The sequence below is a fragment of the Podarcis liolepis genome (genome assembly GCF_965112155.1).
Source record: "Podarcis liolepis genome assembly, chromosome: 8".
Classification (NCBI taxonomy): domain Eukaryota; kingdom Metazoa; phylum Chordata; class Lepidosauria; order Squamata; family Lacertidae; genus Podarcis; species Podarcis liolepis.
Genome location: NC_139560.1, coordinates 25,599,602 through 25,618,453, shown reverse-complemented (window position 1 = coordinate 25,618,453; position 18,852 = coordinate 25,599,602). Strand labels below are relative to the sequence as shown.

Genomic DNA, 18,852 nt, shown 5'->3' with positions numbered 1-18,852 from the left:
GAAGGGAAAGGGGGAGGGCCGCACAGCCGCTCCTGCACCAATTGGGAGCCCCGCGGTGCTCCGGGACGCGCCGGGACAGGCTGTCACTAACGCACGTGACGCGGCTCTGCGAGCTGCGGAGCCAGACGAGGCGGCCTGCAGCGTCCGGGATAGCGAGCCCGGGCAACAAAAGGAAGGCAGGGAGAAGGAGAAGCAGAGAATAGGAGAGCTGGGGAAGGAAGAGGAGGAGAAGGGGTGCGCGGAACCAAATGTGGAGAGGGGTGGGGGGAAGGAGAGGCATGGCCCAAGTGGAAAAATACAAGAGAAGTTGGGCAAGGTGCAGGGAAAGAGCCTGGAAATGCACAGCCCTCGTTTATTGCTACCCTCTTGTCCTCAGAAGAATACCCAGTTCCCACCCTGGTGACGGGGGAACATGAAGGGAGCCGAGGAGACGTCATTCTGACCAAAGTGCCAGACCACTTTGGAAAGTCCCCTGCACGCAAGTGTCTCCACACAATTTTTCCAGCTGTCTTGACCAAGAGAGAGAGGGCATGCTAGGGGCATGCTCAGTTTGGAAGTGAGCAAGGTCTTGAAGGATTGGGCACACACACTTACACCCATGCATCCTAATTATTCAGGGCCTGATGTTAAGTATGTTTTTCTATAAGCCACTTGCAGCAATACCACAGTGTTTTGATGCCAGGGGCTGAAAATCCAGTGGTTAAAAATAATGGAGTAGGAGTTATTTGGGTGCCCATTAATGAGACCCCCCAGAACTGTCAGCTAAGGCTGGCCCTGAATCTCTTGGCAAACCCTTGTGAAAAGAGCTCTGTAGTGCTAAATCAAAAGCCTGCATTTCCTTCGTGCATGTGTCCTAAATGTGTACACTGGCTGGTGTGGCCCACCATCTCACTCCCACAGGGATAACACTGTTAGTATTTGAAAGCTCTCTATAACCCAAGAGGGTTGTGGCCAAGGAATGAAACTTATTCATGTCTGTTTTGTTCTGGTTTGGGTTCAGCTGTGACAAGGTCTTTCACTTTGGTTCATGCCAACCAAGTTTCTCACACTGGGACTCTGCTGGCCTAAATGGCAAGCTTTTTGTAAAACAATAACTCCCTCTCAAGTGTATGCTAGTATATAAAAGTGGGGACCTGCAGTAATAGGTTGCAGTGTATTTCCAACTCCTCTAGCAGGAATACTCCTTTTCAGGGCTCTAACTGGTGTGGAACAGGAGCCTTGTAGTTCTGTTTGTGATTTGCAGAGAAGGTGAAGGTTAAAGTGTTTGGGGGGGGGTAGGGAGAGAAGGGAAAATTGCCTTGAAGTATATTCAGAATTAAAAGGAGGCGATTTGAAGATGGGGAATACGATTGGGTAGGAGAGCTATATTTGTGATGCAACAACTTGCAGATGTGATGAGAAAATAAAATAATACTGATTGATACATGTTATTTTGATGCAGTAGGTTTTTTTGTTTTTTGTTTAAATGTAGAGAAATATTACTGTGTAAGTAGAGTCCACCAAGGAACGTCCGCAGAAGTCTAGTTGACAAGAAAGCAAATGGCAACTTGGGCAGGAGAAAATTATTGTGCTTTGCAGCCAAAGTCTGCAGGGAAGAAAGAGAAAGCAAGAAAGGGGTTATATAAGGACACTCAATATAGGTTTTTGCTTCCTCTTTTATAAAAAAGTGGAAAGTTAAGGGCAATCTTTCTAAAATTAGTTTCCTGATTTGCTTTCATGGTGTTTACATATCCTTTTGTTCATCCCACAGTTTTTGATGCATTTTCCAATCACTTTTGAAACCACATAAGACTGTGTTTTTTAAAAAAATTAAAAAGTGGGTTCTCTCTGTAGCACTAAGTACCACATCCCATCAGTGCAAGGATTTCTGCTTGTGCAGTGGAATGCCTTCCCTCCCTTCTCCCTGCACACCCTTAATTCTGTACTGGGTTTCTCCCCAACCTTTCAGAGCAGATGGGGGGGGGGAGAGTATGTGGGGAAAGGAGGGGGGAAGGTTCATTGTGCAAGCAGAGATCCTTGCACTGCCAGAACTCAGTAGCATATTGTCCAGTGGATTTGTTGCAGTTGGGTGAGGGAGTGCTTCAGTCCACTTTAATTTCACAAACCTAGTGCTCTGGTATGTGCTTAACTCTCTGTTGCAGAATATTGGTGGTCTGGTGAGCCCCTCGGATAGCTGCCCATGTAATAGCGTCTAAGTCTCCAGCTCTTGTGCCTCTTGTCCAGGAAGAGAGAGAACCATGAAGAGACATGTCTGAGATAAGGAGGTTATTCCAGCAGAACAGAGGCAATGATGTGATTTGTGGCTTTTCATGTTTGCATTATATGTGGCTGGTGCAGATGTGGAAATTCACCCCACATCTGCAAAACAACAACATCCAAAGCATGCAAAATCTAGAGCAGCTCCAAAAGGGAATATTTGGGCCCAAACATAACTGCTACCTTTTTTTTTCCTCTTCAGGAAACCTTGCATGTTTTATCTGACTGGCCAGAGAAACAGGTTTGGTGGGTCTTGTGAGCTGATGTAGTGACTTAATTAGACCAAATTGCATCTAATCAATCTGTGAACTCCTCCCTGTTCCCTGTGAGCTGTTGTTATACAGTAGAGAGGATGCAGGGCTTAGGAGACATCACACCAAATCCTTGGTTAACCAAAACCTTGGTTACCCTGAGTGGTAAACCGCCAGGTTTCAGCTCCTCCTACCTCACAGGGGTGCTATTACAGAACAACTTTTGCAAATAGGTCAGATAACCTGCCGCCCCTGGTCTCTGAGCTGCCTCCCCACCCCAAAGAAAGGTGCCTTCTCACACTGCTCCACGGGGGTCTAGGAAGAGGATTTCCCAGGCTTACTGGCCCAACAGAGACTGGCCAAAGGTGAACATGAGGCCAACACCTTACCTTGGGAGACAGCAGCAGGCGCTGCTGGGCCTGCAAGGTGGAAAGACTCTCAGTTTCCAGGCAGGCCTTGAACACAGCAAGCACAAGAAAGGCCAGCACAGCGCCTGCCTGACTCCAAGGCCGCCTCAGCTCCTGGCAACCAGCACCCTCTGGCCAGCTCCAGAAGCAACATTCGCCTGTGGAGCTTGTAGCCAGGGCTGCTGCAGCAAACAGCTGTGCAAGCCTTTGGGAGGCAGAGACACATCAGAGGGAGGGAGGGAATGAAAGAGGGACAGAGGTCAGTGTTGCCTGTGGCACCCCGACCATAATTCAAGGCACCCCAGGGTGCCATGGCACACTGGTTGAAAACCACTGTCATAGTAGATGGGCAACCTAATTCTATGCATACTAAAGGTAATGGGACCCCTGACCATTAGGTCCAGTCATGACCAACTCTGGGGTTGCAGCACTCATCTTGCTTTATTGGCCAGGGGAGCCAGCGTACAGCTTCCAGGTCATGTGGCCAGCATGACTAAGCGGCTTCTGGCGAACCAGAGCAGCGCACGGAAACGCCGTTTACCTTCCCGCCGGATTGGTACTATTTATCTACTTACACTTTGACGTGCTTTCGAACTGCTAGGTTGGCAGGAGCAGGGACCGAGCAACGGGAGTTCACCCCGTCGCGGGGATTCGAACCGCCGACCTTCTGATTGGAAAGTCCTAGGCTACTCAGACACAAATCCAACTGAATTCAATGGGATATACTCCCAAGTAAGTATTATAGGACAATGCAGCCTTTACTCAGCTGTAGCAGCAGTAGTAACTGCTACATCACTTAAGGCTGAATCTCCGTTTCTATTCCAATGTTGTAACAGTGTTCTCTTAACTTTACCTGGTGTCACAGTGACCTACTTGAATGCTAAACTGGAAAATCTTTTTTGAGTACTATTGAAGAAGACTGGAACAAATATAGGACAAAGCATTTAGGAGGTGGCTTTGCAGTTTTGCTGGTAGGAACAAACTAAGATTAAACACCACATTTTAAAAGACAGTTCAGTTTAAGAAATGACCTGACCTGGAAACTTGAGATTTTGCTTTCAGGTCTCTTTGCTCCAGAGCTGCAGTTCTTTCTCCGTATTTGCCTCTGCTATCAACTATCTATACATACATTTATTTCTTGTTTTATTTCATGTTAACGCAATGTAAATAAGTGGACAATACTTAACATTGATTGATAAGAGTGTTTATTTTTACTTTTTTTGTTTGTCCTTTTTCTTTCTTCTTTTTCTTTTGCTATATGCCTTTTGTTTTCTGTGGAAAATTTCAATAAAAAGCAAATAAAATATTTCTTCTTTTATTGTATGTCAGGAAATTAGAACCCTTTCCAGTCCCAATTGACATTGGCTTCAACCATGTTGGCATCCGTCTGTCTCAGGAGACAACAGAGTGCACGTCCAGGGGTGAAGTCAAACAGCTGCATCATCAGCACTGAAGTGACCTCCCTGGGACGCAAGCCTGGGCAGTGTGTATGGAGGTCCTGGGCTGCCCAGACAATAAGACCTCCCCCCTCTTGGCCTCACTGATGTGGTCCAGAGGAAAGCAGAGCAATGCATTTGACACCAGCTTGGCCACAGGAGTTGCTGAAAGAAGGTGTACAAGGTGCCACCCAGCTGCCTTAAGGGACTCCACTCCGCTCTTACGGTGGCAATATTAGCAGCCTCTCGACTCACAAGTCTTAGATTCCAAGATGGGTATGAGTCTCAAAATGCAATCCAGGAGACATTTAGCCAGTGTGCATAGTGAGACACACTAGCAGGTACCCCCAAGCAGGCCAGTATTATACATCTAAAGCACATTACTTTCCCCCAGGACTAAACTGTTGGGGCCTAGATTGTTAAGGGCGCTGACATTTGTAGCTCTGTAAACTACAGTTTCCAGGATTCTTTGGCGGAACCCATGTGGTTTCAATGTATGGGTTGTATACCATCTTATACCCTGCGTGTGTGCATCTCTACAGTCTGCTCCAATATGTGCATTCTCCAGTTCCTTTCTTCCTGCCTATTTGGGGATGATTACCCTTGAAAAGCCAGGGCTGACACACTGATAGTGCGCAATCTCTGGACAACACCACCACCACCCCCACTTAAAAACCCCCCACAGCCTTGGAAGACATGCAAATAAGTGATGACATCCACACCACAAAAATAAAAAAAGCAACTCTGCTCTTGACCTTGTCAAAAGAATGCAAAGTAGTTTGCTGTTGATGCAGAAGTAGGCTAGAACACACAAAGGGAGTGGTCTGAAATTCAATGAAACATAATAATAAAACAGCAGCTAGCAGAAGGGCAGCATTTTTGGAATGCAGTAAGTGGCCTTATACAAGAGCAGAGTATTTATCCATCTAGCCCAGTATTGTCTGGGCAGCTGCTCTTGGGCTGTCTCGGGTTACAGGACTTTCCCATAGCCTGCTACCTGATCCTTTGAACTGAAGACACCAGGATAAGACACAGGACCTTCCAAGCACGTGCTCTACAACAGAGATAGGCTCCTCCTCCTTATTTAAAAATATACATACTACAGGAAATGGTGCGGGGAAAGGGAAAGGAGAGTTCCACAGCATCACATTACTCATTGTAAAGTTTTAATAGCTGCCTAAGAGCAAGAGGCCAAGGCGCTTACCTAAGTTCAGTCAGGAGCTCATTCCCTACTACATGGACTGCTCCAACAGGGCACACTGTTTAACATGCATTTGTGGTGTTCACTATGTGGTTCTGCTGCCTCTGTGACACAGGAGCTGGTGGTGGCACATGGCCTGCTTCTCTAAGAAGGTGACAATGGCTTGTGCTGTCTGCTCAGCATGGTGCTGCTGTGGCAGCTATCCATAGATATGGACATTGTTGGGACTGGCAGGGGATGAGACAGTGCGGAGACAGTGCCTCTCTGGCACTGCCCCATAGGTCCATATTGCTGTGGAGATCTTTGGGCTGTGATGCTACTTGCCCCAGTTCTCCCCTGTGGACCATCATGCTGTTTGCGTACTCTGGCCTCAGGCCCATCCAGTACACATGCCACCAGCTGACCCCCCCCCCCAGGCAACACAGAAATCTCTCCTACTGCTTTCTGTCACCTTGGCCTTATGCCCCTACTGTGCCCCACTGCCTAGGTCTGCTCCAGTACCTACTGCTGAGCATGCCCCACATGGCCTGAGTTCTGTCCCACCCTGTGTCCCCCACCCCTTGGCCTCCCACCAGTATTGTGGTTGCAATATCCAGAGAGCATTATTATGGCTGGCAAGTAAAGCAGTTTCCTGGATAAAGCCCAGCCTTCCCCATGTTCCAGCCTTCTGGCTAGTGCAGGTGTAACAGGTAGGTTCACATACAATTCCTCATATTTATGGGCACAAACTGCTGGATAATATTTTCTGATGCTGCTGTCAGCTTTGTCCTTCTAAACGCAACATGTTTATCCAAGTCATACAGAAGACACTCTCTATTGGCACAGCCTCACTGTGGACATGAATCAGCAGTCCAGACATCTATTTCTCTCTCATTTCATCATATACGTATTGGGAAATAAAGGAGATAATGATCTGAGCTTTCCACTGTGTACATTACATTAAGTTTTTGGCTACAGGGGTATTTGCATATTGCCCATTAAGTGTGGTAGATTAGACAATTACCAAGGAGTCTACTTGGAAACCAGGATGTCTGGATTTAGTGCAGTTAAACATTTCCTGTGTAATTGTAGCAGGTTGATGCCCCAACTTGCTCAGGAGAAAGGGGACAGTCACCATTACCCAGCTTGATCTGGGCATAGAGGGGCTCCAATTCCAATATTGTGGCTTCCTTTCCGTTAAAAGTGGCCATGTGAACAGAATGTGATGTCACTGACATGCAGAGTTTGCTGGAGCTCTTAATCCACAGATTGTAATGATCCGTCCCATTTTTAGCAGGATTACTTCAGCAGACCTCTGGTGCCAATGTTCAAATCATTAGAAATTACCTCAGCAGGCCCTCACTGGGAAAATGTCCAGTGAGACTTAATGGGTGACTCAAGAGGGTAAACGGCGCTCTGAGGAACCAGTATGTCCATCAGAATGCAATTGCCTCAGAAAAGCGGTTGTCAGCCTGTGTGCCAATAAATAAATGGTATGTGTCTCCTCAAGGTTAACTAGAGCCAGTCCTATCATTAGGCAAAATGAGGCAGCCATCTTAGACAGCAGATGCTAGGGGCTGGCAGCAGTAATTCCTCATGGGTAAATGGGGTGCCCCCTCCCCAAAAAGAAGGGAGGGTGGAACAAAGCATGCTCAAACCCATAGAATATGCAGTACAGATATTGACCTCTGGCTCCACCTCAGTGATTTGGGTTTGGGGGGCCATATAGGTAGAGAAAACAGGCAGCACGCTAGTGTGGATTATATATGCTCTACCTATTGATCTAGAATAAAATATTATTTTAAGCCCAATTTTGTGCAACTTGACCTGGGAGGGAGAACACACCGTTTCCTACTTGACTTTAGGCATCAAAATATATTGTACCCATGCTGAGATAAAAGTGTTTTAGGTCTCTCAGCATGTATCATTTTAAGGTTCTCATTTGAAAATGCCCCATACAGACTCCAAGTGTAAATTTGTAATCTCTGAGAGAAGGCGAGAGAAAAACCTGCAACATGTCTGGACATGACTTTTGATGGTGAGAAGGTGGGGCTTTAGAATTCTGCATCTCTTTGACCCCTTTCCAGGATAAACAGAAGCAAACTGAATTATGATAAAGCAAGAAAAATGCAGATGTATTTAATTTGTGTAATATATAAAGACTGCCCAGTTGTGTGTCGTTCCCTGATGCAAAATGGGCACAGATTTTGTTCTAAAGTACAGAGACTATTGAGGCTCACGTGAATCCTTATCAAGTCATATTCAAAGAGGCAAAGAGGGGAAGAAGGCATGGCAGAAGCCATTCTGCCCAAGATGGCTGCCTGAAGGTGGATTTTATGACCATACACAATAAGTTGGACTGTTGGTCCAGCAAGCTCAGTGTCATCCACACAGAATGGCAGCAGATCAGCAGTGTTTCAGAGTTTTTCCTACGCTTAATGGAAAATGTCAGGGGTTGAACCTTGGACTTTTTGCATACAAAGGATATACTCTGCCACTGAACTACACCCCTTGTAGCCAATGCCTTTTCTGATCAACTTAAGTTAATATCTGATGACGGAAACCATATTACTGAGACAGGGAATTTTGCCCTGGCAGACAGGAGTGGATCTATTTTATTTTATGTCTGGCTGGTGTTACTTGATTTCCAGCTGCTGCATAGTAGTTAAGGTCTGCACTATGTCTGGTATTTCAGGGAATGCACCTGGGGAGGTCACAACTTGTACTTCTGGAATGACAAGATCAACTCTCTCTTGTCTGTCTGTCAAAATTTGCCAGTACAGAAGGTGGTTTTTTTTGGTCAAACCGAAAATAACTGTTCTGTCCAAACTGAAAATCTATGTAATGCAAAGTTGTGTAGTGGAAAAGTTTGAGCTGCCTGCTGGAGCTCGTCATTTCAGCCTTCATAGCCACAATCCCAAGGAAAGTATAAAATGCAGGTAGCTGGGTCCATCAACCCTATCCCAAAAGAGCAGCAGTACATAACATAATGCTAAATCTATAAGGGCTGGCATGGCTTCAATCCTGATGCATAGTTTCATATGAACGTAAGACAAGTCAGCTAGATGAGGCCAATGGTCCATCTAGGCCAGCATCCTGTTCTCACAGTGGCTGATGAGATGCCCGAAGGAAGCCCACAAGCAGGACATATGTGCAACAGCACTCTGCCCACCAGAGATACCCAGCAGTGGAGGTAGAACATGGCTATCATGACTAGTAGCCATTTCCTGGGAATACACTCAATTGCATTCAGTGGAGCTTTCTTTTGGCTGCATACGTTTGTCTTGTAAACCACAGTTTTAACAAGAGATCTTCAGGTAGGTGAAATGCAACCCTTGGCTTTTCATTAGATACACAAATAAGTGTGACCATTTAAACTGTGAGCATTAAGGAGGATCTATACCCCCCCAGGCACTTGATTATTTTTCTTAGGCTGCTTGATTGTCACTATTTTTCAGACAGAATGCAATTTCATACCAGCAGATTCAGCTCACACAGTTAAAGTGGGCTTGATGCTTTTTGTGCAAAAAGCTTGCTTCCAACCCCCCCCCCCAAATATTTCTATTTTTTGCAATATGGAAAGTGATGGGAAAATGCACTGGAAATGGTGGGTAATAATAATAATAATAATTTATTATTTGTACCCCGCCCATCTGGCTGGGTTTCCCCAGCCACTCTGGGCAGCTTCCACAGAGACCAAAAATACACTAAAATGTCACACATTAAAAACTTCCCTGAAGTTTAACAATTGCTTGTGATGTAAATTCCCCACAAATAAATCAGAACAATTGTTCAATAAACAGTTGGACTTTGCATAACCTCCCCACAAACTTTGCGCAAACAAATCAGGATGAACGCTCAATAAACAGGTTATCTGGAAGTGACCTTATTCTCAGACTTTCTCCATGCAATTAAAGCAAAACCTGAATGCTTCATTCACTTGTCAGAGCAAGGAGAGTCTATAGATTAACCTGGCACTCCAGCCAATGACATCACCACTCCTTGCTCTAAAAGCATCTGAGAGCCACACTCCTCTGCATTCCCTCCTACTATAACCACTAATGCAGTGAAACTGCGTACTGTACTGTATATGCTTGTGCATCTTGGACATGAATTTGTTCAAGGAATCCGTACTTCTGTACAAGTTCTAGAAGAGCCACATTCCGAGATTTTCCTTCTCTGCCTTGAAACCTCTCCAGCCTATATTGAGGTAGCCTTTGGAATTCTGAACAGCCCCATGATTCAGTCAAGAAAGAAATGCATTTACAGAAGGGCACTCTTGACTGTATGGAATATTTGACAATACAGTATCTGAGTGCAACCAAATAATAGCAGGTCAATTGGGCTGGCATGCTGACCCTAGACGGCTTCCAATCCATTCATTGTCTACGATTGATCTGGGAATGACTTATGGCCCACTACAGTGGAGCTGTCAAGTCTAATAAGCGAGCAAAGCAATCTGACTGCACTGCTGAAGACAAATGGTTTGCACCTATAAATCTCTAGTAGGCAGGCTGTCATTCAAGTTTTTACTGGAGATAATAATGGAACTAAGGCTTGAACCTATAATGCACCAGGGTTATTTTCCATGCCTTTAGTAGGAATCAATACATTGTGACAGAAGCATTTTGCAATTGAAGTCTTGCAGGGTGCTCTGCCACAAATCCTTCTGGACAGCAGAGGCAGCTTTTGGAGCTGTGCTTAATGCTAGTTTAGCCAGAGAATTCACACAAGCTAAAGTAATGCCAAAAGCATTGTGATTTTCCCTGGACTACACAGAATTTCAGCACTCATGAAATTTTCATACACTAAGTTTGGATTCTATTCCCCTAACTGGTCTTAATGTTGACAAAAATGTATCACCTATTGGACCAGCTCCAGCATTGCGCAGGCCCCATTGTAAAGTGCTCTCTGGTGGGCCCCATATTACACTGGGCTTATCTGACAGTGGCAACAACAGCAGTACAGTGGTACCTCAGGTTAAGTACTTAATTTGTTCCGGAGGTCCGTTCTTAACCTGAAGCACCACTTTAGCTAATGGGGCCTCCTGCTGCCGCTGCGCCACCAGAGCATGATTTCTGTTCTCATCCTAAAGCAAAGTTCTTAACCTGAAGCACTATTTCTGGGTTAGCGGAGTCTGTAACCTGAAGCATATGTAACCCGAGGTACCACTGTACTCCAAACTGGGGCAGAGGGCTATGAGTTGCTGTTTGAATTTCCCACAATGCCCAGGAACATCAGTAATGCTATTGCAGGGAACTTAAAATAGAGTCTAGCCAACTCAGCAGTGTGAAATGGGGAGCCCTGAGGCAGGCAGGCGTCAGCTCTGGTGGGGCCTGCTACTTTAGGATGGCAGGTGCCCACATCAGGCCTGCATCTATTTTTTTTCTTCATTAACAGAATTCACATGTGGAGCAAACAAAGCTTCTTAGTGTCTCAAGTGAAACATACGTGAATGAAAACAACCACCACATTAGAGTCAGTATGTTATGGCTGGCTCCCTACTTTCTAGTTTCTTCACCCACCCTTTAGTCTCTACTGTTCATTGGGTAAGTTGTCAAGTTTATTAAACAGATCACTCCACTTTCAGAGAAAGAAGATAAATTCCAGGGCTCCTTAATAGTTCAGGGAATTTCCATGCAAGCACATTCCACAGCTGGGAGGAGAGAGAGCTGGGCTAGAGAGAGAGAGAGAGCTATCACTGCAACAAAGGAAGGGTACCTTACATGACCACTTTGTGAGTAACTGTACTATCATACCGCTCTTTGCATGCTGCTTTTCAAAACCAAAAAAAGCCAAAGCAGCTCAGTCAAGAGGTTACATATGAAAAATATCAGAAAACACCGTCAAAATCCTGTTATTAAAATTGCACGTTAAAGAAATTAAAAATCTGAAACTATCACATACTGGGGTTGTGGTTAGAGTGCTGGACTAGGATGAGGGAGATCTGGGTTCAAATCCCCCATTCAGCCACGTACTTTGAGCCAGGCACTCTCTCTCATCTTAAGCTCACCTACAGGGTTGTTGGGAGGTTAACATGTGGACAATGTACACCACCTTGAGATCCCTGGAGGAAAGGTAGGATATATACAGTGGTGCCTCGCAAAATGAAATTAATTCATTCCGCGAGTTTTGTCGCCTTGCGATTTTTTTCGTCTTGCGAAGCACGGTATCGGAAAAGTTTTGGAAAAGCTTCAAAAATCACCATAGTCTTCAAAAACCTCAAAAAAAGGCTACCACACCGCGTGCTATGAGTTGCTCCTCGAAGTCAAGTCGCAACTGTATTAACGGTTTTAAGAAAAAGGAAACAAACTTGCAAGACGTTTCTGTCTTGCGAAGCAAGCCCATAGGGAAAATCGTCTTGCGAAGCAACTCAAAAAAACAAAAACCCTTTCGTCTAGCGAGTTTTCCGTCTTGCGAGGCATTCGTCTTGCGAGGTACCACTGTAAATGTAATAAATAACACAATCAAATCTCAAAAGTGACCCCATTCCCCACTTTCTCCATCACATCAGATCCGTCACACAAATTGGCCTCCAAATCTCCAGCTGTTCTCTGGCCTCAGCTTATAGCAGCAGAGGGTGTGTGTGTGTGTGTGTGTGTGTGAGAGAGAGAGAGAGAGAGAGAGAGAGAGAGAGAGAGAGAGAGAGAAACAGACAGACAGACAGACAGACAGACAGACAGACAGACAGACAGACAATCCCCCCTCAGCCCTGTTCTGTTCAGATGCTCACCCCTGTTAGGCGTGGAGTAAAATAGCTGTTCCCAGAGTCACTGCTCAGATGGGAGGGCCAACTCCTCCCAGTTTCTTGCAATGGTCTCCACTAACACAGGCTAGCAGCCACTGGCAAGCCGCTTAGGCACAAACAGGAGGTGCCAAACACTAACAAAAAGTGGTTGATTGCAATAGAGTTCCTCAGTCAACCCTGCTCCCCACTGCCTAAAATGAGCCAAGAAACTCATATCATATCATATGTCTACTGGTTCAATCAGTTTGGTCTAACTCACTCTAAATAATAACTAAGCATACAGACTCCAGTTGCCGAATGTACCTTAATATGAATGCTTTTGCGATATTGCTCATGTGGATACCAAACACTATTTCCGTGAAATGTGTTTGATATATTTACAGCTGTTTTTCTTTTACCTATACAGTGGTACCTCGGGTTACATACGCTTCAAGTTACAGACTCTGCTAACCCAGAAATATTACCTCTGGTTAAGAACTTTGCTTCAGGATGAGAAGAGAAATCGTGCTCCGGTGGCACAGCAGCAGCAGGAGGCCCCATTAGCTAAAGTGGTGCTTCAGGTTAAGAACAGCTTCAGGTTAAGAACGGACCTCCGGAACGAATTAAGTACTTAACCCGAGGTACCACTGTATATTATTGGTTTACGGTTCTTGTGAGCTGCCTTGTGCATCGGTTGGAAAAGTGGCTTATAAATTAACTTGATGATGCTTGGTGACTTCTTAATTCATGTTACTTAAGTTGCCCTTCAGACAAAAACATGTTTGAATTATTTTCTATACAGATGGCTTCCATGCAAGAGCAAAGTAATGTCTGAACAAATCCAAAATCCTCCTGTGGATTCATTCTCTGCATTTATATGCATTCTAAAAACGGGTGAGGGGGAGAAGAAAAGTAGATATGGTCCAAGAGGATTTGAAGACTTTTTAGCTTGGGTGCCCAGAATAAACACTGACAAATTGAAATGGCGGCGTGGCCAGAAAACTCTTATTGTGGATACTAAAAGTTGTGTATGCACAGGTGGGAGTTTCTATTTAGATCCAGCTGTTTCCCCCACACCCAGCCAAGCAGACAAACCACATTTTCGACTTGCATGTTTAAAACAGTTTGCAGTGTTCCAAATCTAAACCAAGATAACCAGCTGCTTAAAGGATTAATTTTTTTTCCCTGCTGCTGCATCTCTTTTGTGCACAACTGATGTGTTTACAAGTTGACTACAACAGACTTTTAACATTTTGATAAAACAGTTGTTGTTGTTTAAAAAAACAGCAGCAACAATAACCCACAAAATTCTAATCACAGGCTTATGTGCAGTGGGCATGGATCAGTTTCATCCAGAATGGTAGTTCATAGTACACACATTGTAGGCTATTCTTAACACATGCACGTTGTGGCCTTGTTACAAAGAAAGGTAAAAAGTTTGGGATCATAATTTACCATGATGAAAACACAGACTATTCACTGTACATGCTAGGACTGTTGCAAACCCCAGAGCAGGGATCTGCAACCTTTAAGACAAAAAGAGCCACTTGGACCCGTTTCTGAAGAAAAAAAAAACTGGGAGCCGCAAAACCATTGTGACATTTAAAACAAATATATCTCCGGAGCCGCGATCTGACAGCGGGCGGGAAGGTGACGTCGGGACGGTGCGTGACTAACGCACGCACCGCCCCCCATGCGACGTCACAGCCAGTACAGCGCCCACCACAGTGGGGAGTGTCGGGGTGCACAATGCACCTCCTCCCCTTGCTAGTATCCGCCCTGGAGCCGCGGCAAAGGTGTAAAAGAGCCACATGCGGCTCCGGAGCCGCGGGTTGCAGACCCCTGCCCCAGAGATTTCAGTTTTGCACTGCCAACTTGTTTGGTACTTTCTCTGGATGTGAGGCTACAAAATATCATGCTTTTCCCACACAAAAGAGGTTGCAGAAAAATTCTGTATTTTTTGAGATAGGCCAGAATTGGGAATGGTGAAGCTTTCCCGTCTTTTCTGCTTCCATAGATGTCCTATATGTTCTTTCTGTAAACTGCTTTGAGATGGGTTTTTTAAAAACACAATCATGCAGTAAATTTTATTAAAAAAATTTTTTTTAAAAAAAACACTGAATACCAAATAGTTTTGGCAGATTCCCAGTCAGATTGGGAAATAGTCATTGTATACACACACTCATATAAACATAGCACAGGGAGGCTGATGGGATTTTCTTTTCCTGTGCAGCCCAAGTCAGTGAACTGGAATAAACAATCATTGACAGCCTTGAGTCTCTTTCTTGAACACATGCATTGTGATGGAAGATTTTTAGAAAACCTTTTTTTGGAAAGAAGTTTCTCTCTACGTGCATATTTTAGGCTTGCAGTCCGCTGTGCTCAATGGTGCTTACTTTTGAGTATATATATATATATATATATATAAAATGTGTTAACAGTGCAACTATATATATATAGTTGCACTGTTAACACATTTTAAAGAAATGTTTTGAAGATTTTTTTGTTTTTGTTTTTGTAAGATCATTTTGGAATGATCTTTGGGAAAATCATTCAGGTTGAACCTACAGAAAAGTAAATAAACACTATTCTTCCTGGATATACTCACAACCTATACTTTGTCTGTTCCAGATGCCAGGATGAAAAGACCCAGCTGCCAATGGTAAGATTCACATTACTCCAGGTGCCTCCAGACCACCAAGGTTTCATTGGTGCTTTAATACTGTATTTATGGTCCTATTTAGCAGTATCTTTTATGATTTTGCTGCTATCATCATGTGAACCACCCTGATAATTTCTAAACTGAATTGTGGTACAGTATGTATATTTATAAATCATATTAAAATGTATTTTTAATAGGTTGGGGGCAATCCAGATGATACCCGTTGGTTCTTTCCAGCACTATGATCCTGTGAATGTTAGAATCTACAAGAGGAAACCTGGTGAACCGGTCCGACTAGATCCTTTGTTAAGCTAACCAGTTAAGTCCTTCCATGTGCATGTCCAAAGAGGTTGCCCTGTTGCCATAGAGACAAATGGATAGGTCTTTTCCCACTTCACCTGGCTGGTCATCGTAGGCAAGAGAACAATAAGCCAAGGGACTGCATTGCTGCTTCACTGTGATGCCATCTCTCCTCCCTAGGGGAGTTCATTCATTTATTCAAGATTTGGCTGTTGGGGCAAAGAAGGAATAGGAAACTTCCTTTCCATAAACTTCCTTAAGTACACTTATTATAGCACTGAAGCCAGTGTACTTCAGGAAAATGACCTTTATCTTATTGTGCAGGTAAGTTGACTGTGTAGTGCCCTTAAACGCTCAAAATGTCCTACAGGGCTCTCTGAATGGATTTATATACTTTAGTGTTTCCCAAACTTGAGTCTCAAGCTGTTTTTGGACTACAGTTCCCAAGATCCCTCACTACTGGTCCTGCTAGCTAGGGATGATGGGAGTTGTAGTTCAAAAACTGACGGGAGACCCAAGTTTGGGAAACACTGGTATACATGAAAGCACTATTATCTGATTTGGCAGCAAACATATTTATAGTCAGCGAATCTTTTCAAAATGCTTGGTCTCCCTCTGTCCACTTTAATATGAACTATAATATGGACTCATAAATGTATGTCATTTTAAAAGGTAAAGGTACCCCTGCCCGTACGGGCCAGTCGTGTCCGACTCTAGGGTTGTGTGCCCATCTCACTTAAGAGGCCGGGGGCCAGCGCTGTCCGGAGACACTTCCGGGTCACGTGGCCAGCGTGACGAAGCTGCTCTGGTGAGCCAGCACCAGCGCAGCACACGGAAACGCTGTTTACCTTCCCGCTATAAAGCGGTAACTATTTATCTACTTGCACTTAAGAGTGCTTTTGAACTGCTAGGTGGGCAGGAGCTGGGACCGAAAGACGGGAGCTCACCCCGCTGTGGGGATTCGAACCGCCGACCATGCGATCGGCAAGCCCTAGGCGCTGAGGTTTTATCCACAGCGCCACCTGCATCCCGTATGTCATTTTACCTTACATTAAAGCAGGGAAGGGAGAGGGGAGCTGTGGCTCTTTAGATGTTGTTGGAACTCCACTTTCCACCAGTCTCAGCCAGTAGTCAGGGATGACCAGAATTGTAGCTCAGCATCTTCATGGCCACAGGTTCCCCACCTCAGATATATATATATATAAATATGTGCCTTTTTGCACTGACAAAAACACACCTGTTTAATTTCTTTGTGTCAAGCTACTGTTAAAGGCACAGGGCTTTAACAGTTGGTAACCTTATACAAGTTATGCGGAATCACTGCACTGCCTGTTTGCATAAGAGCTCAAATAATGCCTTTAGGGCCTGATGCAGTGGCCATAAAAATCAATGGCAGGAACATCTCAGAATGTCTTTTTCTGAAAATAGCCTTACCTTAACATGAAATCTGGCCTACAGTTAAGGAGAGTTGAGGGTGGAGAAACAAGTAGGTGCAGCCTTTCTGGACAATGGATATAAATCTTTCCCCATCATTTCCTGTTGAATTTCTGCCAATATGTTTGTGCTCTCATCAACATTGCTTTGTGTTTCATCACACTGTTTGTTACGTACATTTAAGGTTTAATGGTCACAATCCCTCCTCTTTGAATTTCATTTCCTATGGACCTCACTGCTTCTCTATTTCCCTCCCCCCCCCACATATGTGTGTGTGTGTGCGTGCGCACGCGTGCACACACACACACACACACACACACACACACACCTGTCAACTTAGAATAACACCATGCATTTGATGAAGTGGACTCTAGTCTACAAAAGCTTATGCCGTAACACATTTGTCACTCTTTAAGGTGACATTGGATTTTTTGCTGGGTTTTGCTTTTTACGCAGTTAAAGACTCTTTTCTTCTTTATTTTTTTAATGGAAGCATTAACCATGATCCATTTTCAATTGTCCATTAAGCAGTGCCTCCTGACTGTGAAACAATTAACCTTTATTCGAGGCGGACACAGCTGTGTGTGGAATCTGCTTCTCCGTTCCATTGGACACCTGTTTCCATTACGTTTATTACCATCCCTGCAGAGTTGCAACAACTAGATTGCTGTGGACAGAACTTCTCTGATTCCCATAAAGGCAACATTAACAGAGGCAAGCTGGCTAGGAAGACAAGCAGCTTATTCTGCTAAAGATTGTACATACATTCCTGTTGGCTGAGGAGCAGACAGCTGTTTTATGGTTTTAAAGGACTGGTATTACCCCGCCTGATCTGTTTTGATTCACCCTCACACAACCCAACATCCACACCTGTATGAGTTTATTTTGTATTTCCAATATTTTCTAGAATCTTCTCTCCAGCTCATATAAAGGACTTGCCCTTGGCCAGAGTTGGAAACTGAAAGGGGGAAGGGGGATCACTGTGTGTTGTCTAATCCATGGGTAGGCAAACTAAGGCCCAGGGGCCGGATCCAGCCCAATTGCCTTATAAATCCGGCCCGCTGATGGTCCAGGAATCAGCATGTTTTTACATTAGTAGAATGTGTCCTTTTATTTCAAATGCACCTCTGGGCTATTTGTGGGGCCTGCGTGGTGTTTTAACATGAATAGAATGTGTGCTTTTATCTAAAAGGCATCGCTGGGTTATTTGTGGGGCATAGGAATTCATTCATCCCCCCCAAAAAAAATATAGCTCTGAGGGACAGTGGACTGGCCCCCTGCTGAAAAAGCTTGCTGACTCCTGGTCTAATCCAAGTACAGGAAGCAATGAGAAACACTTGACTTCTGGACAGAGGCGCCAACTTGCGCCAAAGATTGAGGGGCCAGGTGACATCACACATGCGTCATGTGGCGTCACATGGCATTTTGGAAGGAGCCAGGGGACGAAGCCAAAAGCGGTGGTCATTGGCTCCTTTTCTCTCATGCTCAGCAGTCTTCCATGGCAGAAGAAGCAGCAGATGGCCACTGAAGCGGTGCTTGGCCTCCTCCACCCCCTGACAGTAGGGGACATTGGGAGGCAGCCCAATGAGCCTGCCTGGAGCAAATCTATGGGAGGGACATTTATTCTTCCAGAAGTGCCACTGATGGGATGTGCCCACAGTGTGGAAGAGACCTGTGTGTTCCTTCCCTGTTTCCCTGTTCCACTGACATCCCATCCTTTACTCTGTCCTGCTTTAGGCATTCTGCCACTATGACAGCGTAGAATTTTGCATTCTGATGTTGTATTTGCTTATTCAGTTCAAAAAAATTCTTTCATAAAATTTATACACCTGAAAGCGGTTTACAAAAGATAAAATCAGTAAGGTCAATTAAAAAAATACAACCCTACTTTAAAACATACAATCATTAAAATACCAAAACATTGGTAGCAGCGCACCCACCAAATCCTATTGTCCCTTAGCCAGCACATCACCAGTACACAACTGCTGTTACGCTACGATCCTGTGCACTTACCTGAGAGTAAGCTTGTTCATCAATCATTAGTAGTACAACTGCTGGGTTGCAGTGTTGTTTTATGCTTACGGCACTCTGGTAGCTTCAGCAGAAGAGAGGCCAATAAACGCTTTAAAGAAATAAAACAGAAAGACATTTAATAAGCAAAGGCTCCCTGCAAAAGAAGGAAAGGCCATTTTTAATATT

General features: G+C 44.6%; 1 long non-coding RNA gene across 3 annotated transcripts in view; it reads right to left on the bottom strand.

Moving 5' to 3' along the window:
• Nucleotides 1–277: 277 nt before the first annotated feature.
• The window catches only part of LOC310713428, a 42,316-nt gene continuing 23,741 nt past the window's right edge, over nt 278–18,852 (bottom strand). For all 3 annotated transcript variants that reach the window (XR_014529233.1, XR_014529234.1, XR_014529235.1), the window contains 3 exons: nt 18,667–18,775; nt 11,509–11,597; nt 278–1,585 (listed from right to left, as the gene is read on the bottom strand). This is a non-coding gene — a long non-coding RNA (uncharacterized lncRNA). The remainder of the gene's footprint in view (nt 1,586–11,508; nt 11,598–18,666; nt 18,776–18,852) is intronic.